The 17,125-nt window shown below is 43.2% G+C and overlaps 1 protein-coding gene across 1 annotated transcript in view; it reads right to left on the bottom strand.

The window, feature by feature from the left end:
* LOC137888449 (bone morphogenetic protein receptor type-1A-like) overlaps window positions 1-16,345 on the bottom strand; it is a 38,017-nt gene extending 21,672 nt beyond the window's left edge. Inside the window, exons 1-2 of the mRNA XM_068731850.1 lie at window positions 16,162-16,345; window positions 2,377-2,491 (exon numbers count right to left, since the gene is read on the bottom strand). The gene's annotated coding sequence lies outside the window, so the exon portion shown is untranslated. The remainder of the gene's footprint in view (window positions 1-2,376; window positions 2,492-16,161) is intronic.
* Between the last annotated feature and the right edge of the window lie 780 nt (window positions 16,346-17,125).

The raw sequence follows: 17,125 nt of genomic DNA, 5'->3' as shown, positions 1-17,125 counted from the left end.
CAACCATGGGCGTTTTGAAGCCTCTGGCTTTTTTTTTTTTTTTTTTTTTTTGCAACCAGTGAACGGAAGGTACCATATTTGGGCTGCGGGGGAGTGACGTGGAGAGGCCGTAAACAGCTCTTGGTAGCGACCTGTCAATCACAAGGCCTCCGCTCCACGGTCTATTTTACTCTCAGTGAACATCACGCCGAAGTGAAGAAGACTGGAAACTAGCAATTTAGCTCGTAAAGTCATGTTCACTGAGGGAATAAATCAAGAGAGAAGGAGAGTTTAGTAAGTTTAAGACACTTCAGCGTTGGCTTAACTCTTCAGAACTGGACATAGATGTATAATAAATATGTAAATTAAACGATATAGTCCATTATATTTGTATATTCAGGTGTTTTAAATGGTTTGTCCTCTTTCTTCACATACCTGAATATAATACAGTCCAGTACAACATCACTAACTATGAGCTCAACGCTAAAACATATCATTTATATTATTTAATATATTACATTTTTGTCGCAGGATTTACTTCCCAAATACAATCAGAGTTTTTTTTTTTGTACTCTCTGTGGATTCAGCCTAAAATCATCTGCACCTAAAAAGTGAACGTCGTCTAACCTTCGCCACCAAGCCAGGACCAACTGTAAGCTGAGCCGGGCCGACCTGATCCGAGCCAGGCTGCAGTGTGTGGGTGAAGCGTGCAGGGCGGTATGTATGTGTATGTGTGTGTGTGTGTGTGTGTGTGTGTGTGTGTGTGCAGGGGGGGGGGGGCCTGCTGCGGGACACATGGGAGTGATTTTGTGCTGCAGACTGGCCGGCTCTGTTTGAAGGTCTGACAACGAGCTGAGCTTCAGACGCTTGAGTCACCTCGTCCTGCTTTAAACACAGTCACGTCTTAGAAAACTCGCGATGAAAACAAACTACTTCCCAAGAAACTTTACAAAGTATTGAACGATTCCTTCCCAGGGCTCGACAGTAACGTCTGCCTGGAGGAAGTAAACTGTGTGTGTGTGTGTGTGTGTGTGTGTGTGTGTGTGTGTGTGTGTGTGTGTCTCACGGTCCTGCTTCTCACAGAGCTAACAGCTACTGAAACGCCAACGGAGGACCTACATTAAGGTGCGTTTGATGTCCTAAAAAGTAAAGATGAGTATTAGGAGAAGGTATATTACAACTCCTCATGATGTGTTCAAAGGAAATCTTGTTAAAATTGAGTTTTTGATGAGAATCTTGACTAAGTACAGTGATAGAAGGAGATGTTTTCACAATATAAAATAGATATGTTTAACATCCTAACACTGGCTCTAAGCAGCTTATAATGCATTCATAAAACTATTAATTTCCCCCAAAAATTGGCAGGAATGGCAGCTCTATTACGACACGACAAACGCACACTCGTTTCCGTTGTCGTCTGCCGGCAACAAGTCACACGACACGATAACAAACTAAACGTGTCAAGCAGCGGTCGCCTCGAGCGAGTGTGAGAGAAGGTTGGAGGTGGACTTGTCACTTTTGCACGCAATGTTTTCCGGAAACGTTTCAACTAGAAACGCCCGGAGCGTTCGCACAGAGAGAAGTCAAACAAAACTCGGAGCGCTCTGAAAACAAAGAGCCAGACGCTCAGGAAAAAATAATCGATGGACACTCCAGGAGCAACCAAAAACCAGAAACACACAAACACACACACACACACACACACACACACACACACACACACACACACACACACACACACACACACACACACACGCGCGCTTTCCCCACATGAAGGCATGACTTCACCTTTCTCACACATGTGGATACCAACACGCACACACACACACACTTTCAAGGCCTTACTACACCTATATCTCACACACACACACACACACACACACACACACACACACACACACACACACACACAGCCTTTGGGCTCAGTGTAATCACCGCTCTTCCTGCTCTCTCGGTTATTAATCAAACCAGATGACAGCTCAAATGACTCAATCAGAGCCTGTAATTAAAAGCCAGGAAGCCTCCTGATTGGCCAGCTCAGCCTTCGGCACAAAGGTCAAGGGGTTAATCTCCTCAAAGAGGAGGAGGGGGAGGAGAGGGAGTGGCTAATCAAGTTAAAACAAAAAGAAAGGAGTGTGTGTGTGTGTGTGTGTGTGTGTGTGTGTGTGTGTGTGTGTGTGTGTGTGTGTGTGTGTGTGTGTGTGTGTGTGTGTGTGTGTGTGTGAGACACAGGGTAAAGCCACCCAGTGATGTATTTCATGTAACCACAATAAACATCCTGTAGACGTTACACACCGACTGAAGGGAACTGAGCTGGAACAGCCTTCTGACTGGTGTGTGTGTGTGTGTGTGTGTGTGTGTGTGTGTGTGTGTGTGTGTGTGTGTGTGTTTCCATACCTGACTGGTGGCTCCATGGTACAACAGTATGTGTGTCAGCGCACAGCTCCATGGGAAATGTAGTCTTGAAGCCGAGGAAACCGGCCGGATTTAGTCCGACATCTCAATCGCCGACCTGTCAAGAGGGACGAACAAGAATTATGAAACTACAACGTTTGTATATTTCAGTGAACATTTCCTTAAGGCGTAGTACCAGGGTATCAAGAAATCATGACGTATGATTTTTAATACAGTCATAAATATAGACACTGATGAGCTGCTTCTCCATGTTTTGCTAATGACTCTCAATGACTCCTTGGTTCCTCTCAACGACTCCTTGGTTCCTCTCAACGACTCCTTGGTTCCTCTCAACGACTCCTTGGATCCAATCACTACTATTGCTTCTTTAAAACCACAATCCCAGGCCTCCAAGGACAGATGAAAACTCATGCATCCTTCCTAGGACCCCATCAAGGACACATACACTTCACTAACAACCCCTCCAAGAATCAGTGGAACCTCCTCAGACCCTCCTCGAGACCTCCTGGACACGAACGTGCTCAATCACTAGATCCCTGTTGATATCAGTGTGTCAGCGGCTTGTTGCTGTTTGTAAAGAGATAAGTGGAGCAGTGTGGCTGACAGTCGGAGCGTCCTCCTCCTCCTCCTCCTCCTCTTCCTCTTCGTCCCCTCAAACACAGACTCCTCTTTATTTGACAGCACAGAGCTCCTCAAAGGAGACTTGATTTAGTCAAGGAGGCAGACGTCAGGAGAGCGAGTTAATATTCACACCCGGAGATTTGCGGAGTCTGAGCAGAGATACTGCAGACAGAACAGGAAGCTGCCAGACTAACAAAATAAAACTCCTGACGTAAGAACGCATGAGGGGGCAGAACATCTGAAACCCAGCCATGACCTTTCACCACAGAAACACATTTTCGGTCAAAAATAGCACCACTTAAAAATGTTACTCCGGTTGAAGGCAGACGTAAACCACCATCACTGCAGTGGCAACTTACTCACAAAACCTGAGCTTTAACACTGAAATACAAGCAAAGAGTTTTACTTTTTAACTTCTTTTTATATAATATAAAAACACCTTTTCAACAAACCACGAGAGGCCTGATCCCTACAAACGTTTCCTGACCAGAATCCCACTTTATTTCAATCTTCATGTATTTTAGATTTTGACAAAATCCCACATTTCATCACAATACAATACAAGTAATAATTTAATCATAAATGATTTGATAATTTGATGCCAGATGAGGAGATTTCACACGCTGGACCGATGTTCTGGACAGACAGATGAGGATGCCGATATTGTAGGTAAATAATATAAATAATAACAATGCTAGCTTAAGCTAACACCACCATGCTGCTGCCTGAACTAACACACTCAGCTGGAAAATGTACTTAAGAACAGTGTGGAAAAGTGTGTTGATGAGTTGACCAGCAGCTTCAGTGTGTGTGTGTGTGTGTGTGTGTGTGTGTGTGTGTGTGTGTGTGTGTGTGTGTGGCTCCACCTCATGGGAGGGAAAAAACGGCAGCGGTGGGGATTCAGCCGCTGAGTTATTATAGAACAGACGAGGAGAAAATAGATGTCCGAAGACGGGGGCTGACAGCGGTCACGAGGTTGGCGAAAAAACAGCTGCTGCGTGCTCTGTCCAGCACACACACACACACACACACACACACACACACACACACACACACACACACACACACACACACACACACACACACACACACCGTTTATGGAGGGTAAGGCGGTGCCAAGAGAAAGAGACAGACGGAGGGAAAAACAGATCACCCACACACACACACACACACACACACAAAGGTGGAGTGAAGCTCTGCATCAGAATGTTTCTACGTGAACAATGATGCATTCTAACAGCTGAGTGGCATTAAGATGTTTAAATTCTTTTGGTTGAAATATTAAATGAGTCAAACAGTGAGGAGCGGCACGGAAAACATTTACGCAGCGGATCATGTTTGTTTACAACATCTGTGTTGACATTTGGAAATCTCAACAGGCCACATGGCAATTTAGATAAAGTTTGCACAAGTGGGCATGTTGTGGTGCAGGACTCTGACTTTTGAACAACTCGGAATCTATTCAGTATTTATTATTACTTTTTCAATTAATTCATTAATTAATTAAGTCCACAATGTCTAGAATGAAAAACAAATGTCCACATGGCAAGTTAAGGTGTTTCTCTTATTAATAGTATTCAAAGTTAACGCTCTACTGCGTTCATTTACTGCGCTTTACTATGTTCTCTACTGCGTTCTCTACTGCCCTCCGTTTCTCTACTGCGTTCTCTACTGTGCTCTGTTTCTTTACCGTGGTCTTTACTGCGTTTATTTATCATCCTCTACTGCATTTCTCTCAAGAAACTGCAGTAGAGAACCGCACTAGAGCACAGATTAGAGAACCGCAGTGGAGCACAGATTAGAGAACCGCAGTGGAGCACAGATTAGAGAACCGCAGTGGAGCACAGATTAGAGAACCGCAGTAGAGCACAGGGTAGAGAACCGCAGTAGAGCACAGGGTAGAGAACCGCAGTAGAGCACAGATTAGAGAACCGCAGTAGAGCACAGGGTAGAGAACCGCAGTAGAGCACAGATTAGAGAACCGCAGTAGAGCACAGGGTAGAGAACCGCAGTAGAGCACAGATTAGAGAACCGCAGTAGAGCACAGGGTAGAGAACCGCAGAAGAGCACAGATTAGAGAACCGCAGTAGAGCACAGATTAGAGAACCGCAGTAGAGCACAGAGTAGAGCACAGAGTAGAGAACCGCAGTAGAGAACCGCAGTAGAGCACAGAGTAAAGAATCGCAGTAGAGCACAGGGTAGAGAACCGCAGTAGAGCACAGATTAGAGAACCGCAGTAGAGCACAGAGTAGAGATCCACAGTAGAGAACTGCAGTAGAGCACAGAGTAAAGATCTGCAGTAGAGCACACAGTAGAGAACCGCAGTAAAGAACCGCAGTAGAGCACACAGTAGAGAACCGCAGTAGAGTAGAGAACCGCAGTAGAGCACAGAGTAGAGAACCGCAGTAGAGCACAGAGTAAAGAACCGCAGTAGAGCACAGAGTAGAGAACCGCAGTAGAGCACAGAGTAAAGAACCGCAGTAGAGCACAGAGTAGAGAACCGCAGTAGAGCACAGAGTAGAGAACCGCAGTAGAGCACAGAGTAGAGAACCGCAGTAGAGCACAGAGTAAAGAACCGCAGTAGAGCACAGAGTAGAGAACCGCAGTAGAGCACAGAGTAAAGAACCGCAGTAGAGCACAGAGTAGAGAACCGCAGTAGAGCACAGAGTAGAGAACCGCAGTAGAGCACAGAGTAAAGAACCGCAGTAGAGCACAGAGTAGAGAACCGCAGTAGAGCACAGAGTAAAGAACCGCAGTAGAGCACAGAGTAGAGAACCGCAGTAGAGCACAGAGTAAAGAACCGCAGTAGAGCACAGTGTAAAGAACCGCAGTAGAGCACAGAGTAAAGAACCGCAGTAGAGCACACAGTAGAGCACACAGTAGAGAACCGCAGTAGAGCAGAGTAAAGAACCGCAGTACAGCACAGTGTAAAGAACCACAGTAGAGCACACAGTAGAGCACACAGTAGAGCACACAGTAGAGAACCAGCAGCCTGTCATGCAGTCAGATGGTGATGTGTGTAGAAGCTGCAGGAGAGGCTCTGGATGTTTACACTCTGAAACACACCCAGCAGCTATTTAAAGGAAACACACTGACCTCGTCTTTACCAGACATTTCTTCTGCTTTGTCAGACTCACTTTTATTTGATCACATTTACATTTAATCCTCTACACAAAGACAACAATCTGATGGCTTTTAAAACATGACCGTCATTTAGATATCACTCTAACTCAACGTCATTCAATCATGCAAATAACCAGCTGAAAACAATAGTGACAGAAATTGCAGCACAAAAGGAACCAGATTGTTATGTTGTCATAATCAAACACAACTTATAGCTGTGCGTGAGCCGCAGAGCAAATACTTTGCTCGACTTTTGAGCTAATTTCCCCAACTAAAAATGACCAAATAAGTTCTCCAGACTTTTGCAAACCTGCACACGCAGCGCGATACACTTCTATTGATTGACATTTACTTTCGTCCGTTCTGAAGCATAAACTTCTCAGAGGCGGCCGATGGGGGGAATTTTAATTCCTAAAAACGTAGGAGCGACGTGTCAGACGAAGGTGTGAAACCACCGTCTGACAGAAAGGCTGTGAAACCAGTCCTCCTCTGGTGAGGAATGCAGGCTGTGATGGTGCATCAACACACAAATACAGAAAGGGACAGCAGAGCTCCAGAGAACAGACACAGACTCGATGTCTGCAGTTTCAAAAGTGAAGTTCAACTGCAGTGGAAAACGATTTTTCTGCTGTTAAGGAAGAGCCAGCTGTCTCCATAGATAGTCTAATTATTTTTCATTTACTATCTGCTCAAGCTTGTTGTCAGTGAAACAATAGCTTAACTTACTTAATGTATTACCTCTTGTTACCTGCATGCATCCTTAAAAAGGTGCATTTCTAAAACTGTCATCTCCAGCTGAACGACACGGCGTAACAAAAAACCTTATTTGCGTTCACACAATTTATAATAAAAGGTCTAAATTCAATGATCGTTTCCCCTCGTCTGCAGTAACAGACAGGTGCAACAATGACGTCTGAAAGCCGACAACATCCGTTTGTTTCCTCCTTGATGTTTTTAGTCCAATAAGAACATCTTGTTTCCAGGAAACATCAGAGGAGGTTCTCCATCCCGTCAATCATTTAATTGAGCTTCGCCAACAGGACGGCCCACCTACATTTTCCTCATAAACAGCCGCTGCAGACCATACAGAGTCTTCACTGTGTGTGTGTGTGTGTGTGTGTGTGTGTGTGTGTGTGTGTGTGTGTGTGTGTGTGTGTGTGTGTGTGTTGGACGCTGGCAGGAAGTGGAAGCGAAGCGTTCAGATTCTGATCGCAGCAGTTAAAGCCACCGGCTTTCGCAAAACCAACAAGTGAAGACGAGAGCAGAGGGACGAGTGTGGAGGAGAGGAGGAGAGGCTAATGCCATCAAAGTCAACCGGCAGCGTGAGCTAATTGAAATTAAAGACCAGAAACGAGGAGGCGGGGGTGGGGGGGTGGGTGGGGGGGGCTGCTTTTGCAAGAGCCCAGGCAGCGAGGAGGACTGATCTTTCCTCATGGCTGCAGCTTGCAGGGCAGCCACGGATATAAAAAACAGCTACGCCTGAAAAACACCCTCCTGCAGTTCATTGGCCTGATGATGTTTTAAACTGGGTGTGAATGACACAAAAATACTGCATCAGTAATACAGGATAGTAGATAAGGATGTCACAAGAAACGATACTTTGGTACCAAGTCGATGCCAAAATGACGAAAACGTGACGAGACCAACGACGAGAACTCAGTACACTCGCTACCAACGAGCACAGTAGTTTCCCCCGATGGTGCTTCATGTGAACAGCAGCTAGTTAACGTTAGCCGTTAGCAGCCGGTGGGCGGCACTGGAGTCCTGCGGAGCTAACAGCTAACGTGAACGGAGGTTGCGTTAAGTTTTATTTATAATGCATTCAAGCTCTGAGTAAAAATGAGTATTAGGTGAGTTAATTATTTGTAGGTTTTTGCAGCAATATATAAAAAAAAGATATTGCTGAACTCCTATAAGCATTATATTATATTGTATATTATATTTCACCGTGTGAGTAGATTCAGATAACAAACCCAACATCCAGCCTCATCCCAGCTCTCACAAGCGCCCTGAGAATGATCCAATTCATCAGCCGACAGTATCTGCTTTTGTGAATAAAGAAAATCAATGTTAAGTCGGTAAGACGGTCTAATCCGCGCGGGGGGGGGAGCCGCTCTGTTAGCGGCGGGCTGACGGGGGGGGGGGGGGGTTGAAGGGTCAGCGTTGAGGTCGGGGGTCACCGTCACTTCAGAGGGATCACTGCACCTATCAGGCCGGAGGATTACTGACAAAAGGGAACGCAAATCCCCCTCGAGAATGAAGAAGGACCGCAAACAAGACGTCTAAAAAAGGCATCCATGTTATGCTCTAGGTCCATTTCATAAAACACAGTTAAAGAACCACAGCTTCATCTTAGCTGTGAGCTTGTACCACATCACCAACTTGTGTTTGTCTGTCTTTGATAACAGCGTTTAGGAGCATTGTGTCCGCTCACCTGTAAATGTGTTATCCAGAAAGGTTTGTTTGGTTTGTCGATGACGAACAATGAAACCAGGTTAGTTAAAGTCACGCTTAAAGGAGATCCGTCGAAAAGTGGCAACTCTTTGGTCCAGCAGCGAGGGACACAATCGGGCAGAAACTAACGATTATTGATTGATTCATTAATCTCCAGATTCTTGAAATGTCCATTTCAAATTTCCCCCAGACGTCATGGTTTTCAGATATCTTGTTTCGTCCAACCAACCGTCCAAAACCAAAAACATATTTAGTTCAGTTATAGGTAACAGAAAAGTAATTCATCTTCATATTGAAGAAAGTGAAACAACCCCCACAGGTTTTCCACCTCAATGTGTGTCCAGATGTTGGGGGAGTTTCACTACACAGGTTTTAAATGCAAAGGAAACAAAAGTGTACATCACACCGAGACCAAACGAGAGACACAAGCTGAAACACGGCTGAAGTTATTTACTACAGTTAAAAAACAACAACTATGACGCCATAGTTTGTGACGTCGTGACGGTAGAGAAAGCATTGTTCTCGTGTTCTTGTGGTTTGGTCAACCCTTCAGGTTTTTGAACTCTTGAGGAATGCCGTCCCGTTCGCTGCCGTCACATGACCACACAAAATCACACATCGCCACAAATTATCTCATTTTCACAGGGAGTGAAGCCCCCCCCCCTCCCCTCCCCTGCCCCCGACGTCCTGCAACAGAACGAGGGGAATGTTTTCTGTCCTACACGTCAAACCGCTGAGGGGAGGTGGATCTGAATTATTCACTGGGATGGGCCGGGTGTATTTAAAGCAGAGATCAATACCATTAAGAGCTGGAGATTGTGAGCGCGGAGGAGGCTGCGTCGACCTTCAGCTGAAGTCCGGACAGAGAAGGAAGCATCACTGCAAAATGTAAACCAACTATTTTGGCACGAGTGGCACTTTGTGTGCTGATTGTAAAGCGGGCCGTGGTTCTTAAAGGTGCGGTACAACAGCAGAGGACTATTGATTCAGCAGAAACTTCAGATGAGCTGAAATACTTTAATTCAACAAGTAAACCCTGAGCGGTGAAGCAGTAGAAATACTAGTTTTCTCTGTTTAAATCATTGTAAAGTGAAGATCTTTCAGTTCTGGACGGTTGTTACTATAGACATTCTGAAAAGCTGAATCAATTAATCACTACAGTAATCTGCAGCAATATTCAAAAATAAAAGGATAACTAGCTGCAGCACTACATCAATACATAAGTAGATATATTCATATTCTGGCACAAAACAGAAACGTCTTCAGTGTAAAACATTCTACTTGATTTGTCTGCATCTTACTGAGCCTGTGAATCTCAGTTGACAAAAAACAAATAATTCTCCAAAAGCTTTTACCAGAAAAAAAGTATAAAGTTAAAAACCTCCAAACAAACAAGACCCAATATCATTAAATAAAGATTACTACCGTATCTGCTAAAGCCACAAGTGTCTTACAACTACCACCACTAGAGCCGCCCCTCGGATTTTACTGCCAGAAACACATTTTACTGATTTCCAGAGTCTCAGGATTGATCTTCAAGCTTTGGTCGTCTCAAGAAAACCAAAGAAAACCTGAAGCTGTTTCACCTTTGCCACACATCCAGGAGAATGAAAACACACGGTGCAGGATATAAAATATCTCTGCAGGGATGGAGGAGGGGGGGGGTGAAGGTGGTGAAGAATCGTCCCTCTGTGTGCTCAGCTTTACTGCCTTTATTTATCTGCTATGCTGCAGCAAAGAGGCTGGACGTATGGAGGAGGAGGAGGAGGTGGATTGCATGTTTTCCTCCCTGGCTCAGCCACTCTGTCTCCAGGCCGCTGGGGGGGGGGGGGGGGGGAGGAGGTGGAGGAGGGAGGCGAGGCAGACCGAGCAGAGCGCTGGAGATGTGAAACCTGATCTCCTTCCCTCCTTCCTTCCCTCCCTCCCTCCCTCCCTCCCTCCCTCCCTCCCTCCATCCCTCCTCCTCCTCCTCCTCCTCCTCCTCCTCCTCCTCCACCACCACCACTGCCACCTCGCCAGAGAGCCTCCGAGACTCCCTGAGTAATCTGATCCTCAGTCTCTGGGACTGGAAACACACTCCGAGACAGAGGGAGAGGTGGAGGAGGGTAGGAAAAGGAGAAATGGAGGAAAAAAAATAGAAACAGAGCAGAGGGAAAGAGAGAGATCCCCGAGCTCAGAAGCACTCCCAGGAGACAGAAAGCTGAGAGGAAGTAGACCGAGAAGAGGAATGAAGAAAGGGGAAGAAACAGAGATGGAAAAAGAGTAGAAAGGACAGACTAGAGACGAGAAACATTCTGTTTGTGATCAACATCAAGATACCGTCACTATAACTGCAGTATTACATTTGTAAAAATAGACATTTTCCACATTCAAATAATCATATTCATCATTACTCATAGTTTGGATGTGAGCAGCTACTTTCTTGAAAAGATAAATCTAGTTCAGGTTCCAACGAGGAGCCAATAAAAGAAAGTAATGTGAAAAAGGGGGGGAAACAGATGTAGGAAACAAAGAGAAGGGAACAAAACAGAATGAGGGAAAGTGATGCTGGTAGCTTTCAGTGGTTTTGGGTTTTTTTTTTATTCTGTACAATTTCTTTCACCATCAAAGTCAAAATTTATCCTAGCAGCAGTCAAACGTAACGATCAAATTGAATGTGGTTTAATAGGAAAATTAATTGAGTGAAACACAAATATGAAAAGTTGATTTAGACAGTAATAAGCTGTCCTCTGAAAGTTTGGTGATAACATAAAATGACAGAAAATGGTGGACACGTGCTTTTAGTTACCAACACATATTGGTCTTGTAGCAGCAAGGGCATTTAGTTTCTCCTGCCATGGTTGAGACTATGAACACAGGATCTCTATCTATGCAACAGATATGCTCAAGACAGTCAGAAAATGATGCTAATGACATTAAACAGCAGAACAAACTACAGGACTACACAACGAGCATTGGCTAAAAGTAACATGGATGCCGGCAAAAAGGGAGTGACTTTGAAGGTGTGGATATGAAAAGTTTGGTCTACAACGAACCACAAGGTACGCCCTATAAGCTACAATGTCAACGCCCCAAGCTACATGTCACAAGATAAAAAGGTAAACAATACAGGCTAACAGCTAAAAAAGCTACACGCTATAAGCTACATTGTTAACGCTCCAAGCTACATGTCACAAGGTAAAAAGGTAAACAATACAGGTTAACAGCTAAAAAAGGTACATGCTAACAGCTAAACAAGGTACATGCTATCAGCTACATGTTATAAGATAAAAAGGTAAACAATACAGGCTAACAGCTAAAAAAGCTACAGGCTATAGGCTACAACGTCAAAGCTCAAAGCTACATGTTATAAGATAAAAAGGTAAACAATACAGGCTACAAGCTAAAAAGGTACATGCTAACAGCTAAACAAGGTACATGCCATCAGCTACATGTTATAAGATAAAAAGGTAAACAATACAGGCTAACAGCTAAAAAAGCTACAAGCTATAAGCTACAATGTCAAAGCTCGAAGCTACATGTTATAAGATAAAAAGGTAAACAATACAGGATACAAGCTACATGCTATAAGCTACAATGTCAATGCTCCAAACCACAAGGTACACACTGCAAGATAAAAACGAACATGCTACAGGATGCTACAAACTAAAAGCTACAAGGTTTTCTAGCTGGCGAGTGTGTTTCCATGCATTTGATTAGCCAATAAAGTCACTGACACTGGACTGTTTAGTGGAAAAAATCTAATCTGTTATCAATTGTATTTTGATCTGAGCTCTCTGCGGCAGCATGTTTGGTCTGAGGCGTGCGTTTCACTGGCTGATATTTGATTTTACCTAAAAGCAGCCCGGCCAGACTCCACCAGCATTAACTGGTCTTTTCCTGGAGACTGGTCTGGTACCAGTACAGAGGTGGTGGTGGAGGTGGTGGTGTCATTCTATGAGAATAGATCTGCAGCTACAAACACAACACACACAGAATAGACTGAGCGACACCGCGGACTAATCACCGAATGATAAACAATCAGTGGGTGGAGGAGAGATTACATGGCGTCGGTGTCCTCAGTGATAGATGGACAGAAAATAAAAGCGTGGCGAGACACATTTTAACCTTTGTCCGTCCCGTCACTGCTGCTTCATCCTGCATGTAGAAGACAGGTCTAACTGCAGCCCTGTATCAGTGGCATTTAGTGCCATGCAATGTACAACTAAATAACAATTGTGTGCTAGAGCTGAAGAGATCGGTCAATTAATAGATTAGTCTTTAGTACTTTTCCAAGAAACATTTCTAAACATCCCGTAGGAACGGTCGGCTTCTCCAGATGTTCTTCTTTTATTTGTCTTATGCGACAGTAAACTGCATATCTCCACATTTTTGGACAGTTAGAATACGTCGTCTTGGGCTTTCAGAGTTGTGATCTTTTTCTAAGATTTTCTGAAACTCTGTAGTCAAAACAATGAACCGATTCATCAGACAGCTGACTCGGATGAATGATTATGAAAGTAACCGTATGTTGCAACCGTTATTTCCATTATTATACAACTTCACGACGCAACTTTGACTCCACACACACACACACACACACACACACACACACACACACACACACACACAATAGCAAAGACATGACGGAGAAGACGGAGGTGACTAAAACTCTGCTATGGGCTGGAGGAGGCAGCGCGTCCTCAGACTTTACTTTGTCTTTCGCTTCAACAATACGTCGCTCTCTCTGCCTCTCTTTTGTTGTGGCTCTAGCTGGCTCACCCATCGTCAGTCACTCAGTCACTCTGTTATTTCGGTAACAGAGATCCTGGGCTTGGCTGTGGAATGTACAGCTGTCTGGCATATGGATAATACTAGATTTTAATTTCCAACAACGCCCCCCCCCCCCCACCCCCCACCCCCTCCACTATGGAGGAGGCGATGAACTGCAAAGGGATAGAAAAGCAGAGTCTTTCTACTAGAGTGATGGAGGGCAAGAATACATCCAAACATGTATCTGAGGATAACTTAAGGTCTGTTAATCAAAAGTTACAAGTCATTCCTGAGTGAAACGCCCTCTTTGTGTTACTCCATCGAAGCTCAACAGGTAAACACAAAGAGGGAATTTTGTGCTGAAAAGATATACAACTGCTGAAGCTTCCTGTTAACTTCAGATACACTTTGGAATATGTTTTTTTTGCGCTGAATGAACCGTGGATGTTGCATGATGCTAAGATGATATCTGTTTACATGGATGAATAAATACACCTTCCCTGGTACATAAACAAGACGTTCATGAGACCACTATATTCAGAATGTAAGATATTGGTTTTTAATGCATAATGACGGCACAGGATGTCAAATTTACAGAGCAGCTCTGTTTGATGTCTCTGATCTGAACAATGACGTCAAGATAAAAGCAAAAACGGGAACATCAAATAAGAAAAGCTATTTATTGAACTTTAGTCATTTTATACAGGAAGACGACTTGCTGCAATAGATTATTTCTTATTTCCCCTTTTTTTTCCCAGACAAACTCAGCTCCACAGCAGTGAACCCTGAATAAAGGTTTGTTAAGTGAAAAATAAACACACGGAACGGCTTTAATATAACTAAACTTAACGGTTTTGTGGATGTTCCTTTCATTATTTAACTCGTTTGGGAATAAAACATGCTATAAGAGTTGTAAATACAGCTGGACTCGATGCGACACCTGTGTGCTCCTCGTGATAATAAAGACGGCGAATGTTACAATGAACTTAAAGCAAAAGGCATTCGGTTGGTCAGTGAACAGGGAGCGGTCGATTTCAACACACACTGAATGGAAACTATCAATAATCACACCCCACTGGTATCACACGAGGAACCGTACAGCCTAAAAACACAGAGTTTTAAATTATGACTGTTATAAACACGTAAGAGTGAGGTGACAGCAGACCTGACACTTCAAGAGAGACACTCATGATCACTGGAGCTGATCAATTGATCCACATATTGATTATTTGATTAACCCTATCAGCATCAGAGTGAGCAGCCGGATTCATTCAGACCAGACAACAAGCGCCCCATTATCCAACAGTTAAAAGTCAAACTAGGTTCACTATTAGCAGACAGAAGAACCAGCTCACTGGCTGATATCTGTGGCCCAAATATTAACGACAGAGCCTAAAACCAAGACTAGATGACGCCATCAGTCCGTCAAGTCCACTGACCGCCATGTTTAGAATAACTGCATTACACGACTAATGTTATCCGATGCTGTAGAGACTGCATTGTGTTGGTAATACATATGTTTTGGACGATTATGATCTGCAGAAAGACTAAATTCTTCGGTTTTCCCACTAATATGGTCAGAAATAGTTACCGGTGAAGCCGCTAAGGCTCCAAATAACATATATTGATACAATGATATTGTTCACTAGTCATTGTAATGTGTTTATTGTCATTTTCAAACACAAAACAAATCCCCTGTTTACTGTTTTATAGACTAAAAGTATTTAAAGTAAGATGCCTAGATTAACTGATAATGAATAGTTTCAGTCTTAAAATGCGTGCGGCAAGAAACTAATACTGATAATTGTTAATTTTTCTGAATGGTACTTTTCACCGAGTGCAACAAGTGTGTTTTACATAAACTATAAAACGTAAACTTTATGTCTCTAAAATGGATCTGAGCCAAAGTAACAAAGCCCACATGGCAGCTGATCAGATTGTGTTCTGTGTCTCTGCTAAATTAAATTAAGCTCGTTTATCTCTGGGACAGAGCCACACACAGCTAACCAGAGATAGGCTGGAACAACCAAAACCTAAAAATAATGACATCAAATGTCGATTTAAATGGTTTGTTTAAATGTGAGGAAAAACATCCAACATTATAAGATACCTCCCAAACAAAGTTAGCAGACGATGCTAACAACATAAACAATATTTTAGGGGGAGAAACAAGAACTTTAACGAAATAAAACTTTAAAAAAAGCGCATTACTAAAAACCAGCGTGCACTCTTCTTTCACCACAATAAAGTGCACGCTAACTTGGTAGCACACGTTCATGCTTTACTATAATTACAGACGAGCGATGTAAACTATGCAGCAAAGTGAGCTAACAGAGGAATGTGGCAACAACTCAGAAAATATACTTCTGTATAAAACGACTGCAAACGTCTCCGTGATCAACAATATTAAGTTAATTGTGTGTTTGTTATTTTTAACTGAGATTATAAAACTTAGTGCTGCAAGCAGAAGTGAATCAAACTTCTTTTTTTTCCACGACAGCAGCCAGAAGGGGTCCGTCTATCTCCTGGTGCACAACACTCTCACACACACACACTAAAAGAAAATCTGTTCGCCGAACTCCCTGTTGTTTATAGTAACGTTGTCCACGACCGTAATACACAGTAATGAGCATAATATATTCATGCATATATATATTTTAAATATCCACATTGTTAAGTATTATAGTGAGGTTGTTTGAACTCGAAAAATGCGTAAACACGGAGCACAACCCAGGGAGTGTGTTCGCTCCAGTGGTTAGACGGAGCCCAGAAGTAGGGCTCGCAGGTCTGGAATGAAGTTTTTGGATTCTTCCTTACCTTTTCTCCTTCTTTCTTTAATTTATCTCTGCGTGCGTGGAACTCATTTCGACGCTATTTCATCGTAGCAGTTCAAGTAAAAGTCCCACCATAGCAACACGACAGAAAACCGCAATTTAACACGTTTTTTTTTTCTCCAATGTTTTCGCCGTCGTACAGTCCTCAAGCTCCCCGATCCAGTCGGTCTGTGGTCGGGTCTGCTTGATGATGGAGGACAGCAAATACCAGCCGAACAAAGATCGCCTATGATCCGGAAGGATGGATCACTCCGTTGAGGTTCAACAACAAAAAGGCCGAATTTCCGGTTGGCAAAGAGGTTGGGTGTTGACTGATCACGCATGCGTCAAAGATGTCCACCTTTCAGGTAACTTCAAGTGGATGTTGACTGACTGCGCATGCGTCAAAGATGTCCACCTTTCAGGTATCTTCAAGTGGGTGTGGAGTTTTCATTTTCTGATGGACTTTCTGAATTTTCAAGTAGTGACATCTACAACAACAAGCTAGTTTTTTTTATTTCTGTTGTTTATTTATTGTTTGTTTTTTTTATAAGGGACAGTGCGCATTAATACAATCATTGCTGTAAATGCACCAGAGTTTAGCCAAAAGGCTATTTTTCACATATAGTCCCAAGAGGCAGATGCTACAAAGTAAACCTAAAAACAGAATATAACATCACATTTACAAAGTTATGCAATATGCAATATTGACCCTTTACAATGCGTGCACAAACAATGAAAGAAGTGAGAATATTAATATAAGTACTATCATCATTCAGGAGGCTACATTGTCATGTACTAACAAGTACAAATCAAACACACTCACAACAAGTCAAATGAGGGATAACTATGTTAAATAGAAACATGGACTAAAGAGAATATTATGCTGCATTGTTAGATACTAAAGAACATCCATGTCAGAGGAACAAAACATAAAAGCATGCAGAGTATGTGAAATATACAAATCA

Source organism: Cebidichthys violaceus, unplaced genomic scaffold, assembly GCF_023349555.1.
Source record: "Cebidichthys violaceus isolate CVI_PGR_0920_01 unplaced genomic scaffold, fCebVio1.0.p SCAF_54, whole genome shotgun sequence".
In the NCBI taxonomy this organism is placed as follows: domain Eukaryota; kingdom Metazoa; phylum Chordata; class Actinopteri; order Perciformes; family Stichaeidae; genus Cebidichthys; species Cebidichthys violaceus.
This window is presented reverse-complemented; position numbering and strand designations above follow the sequence as displayed.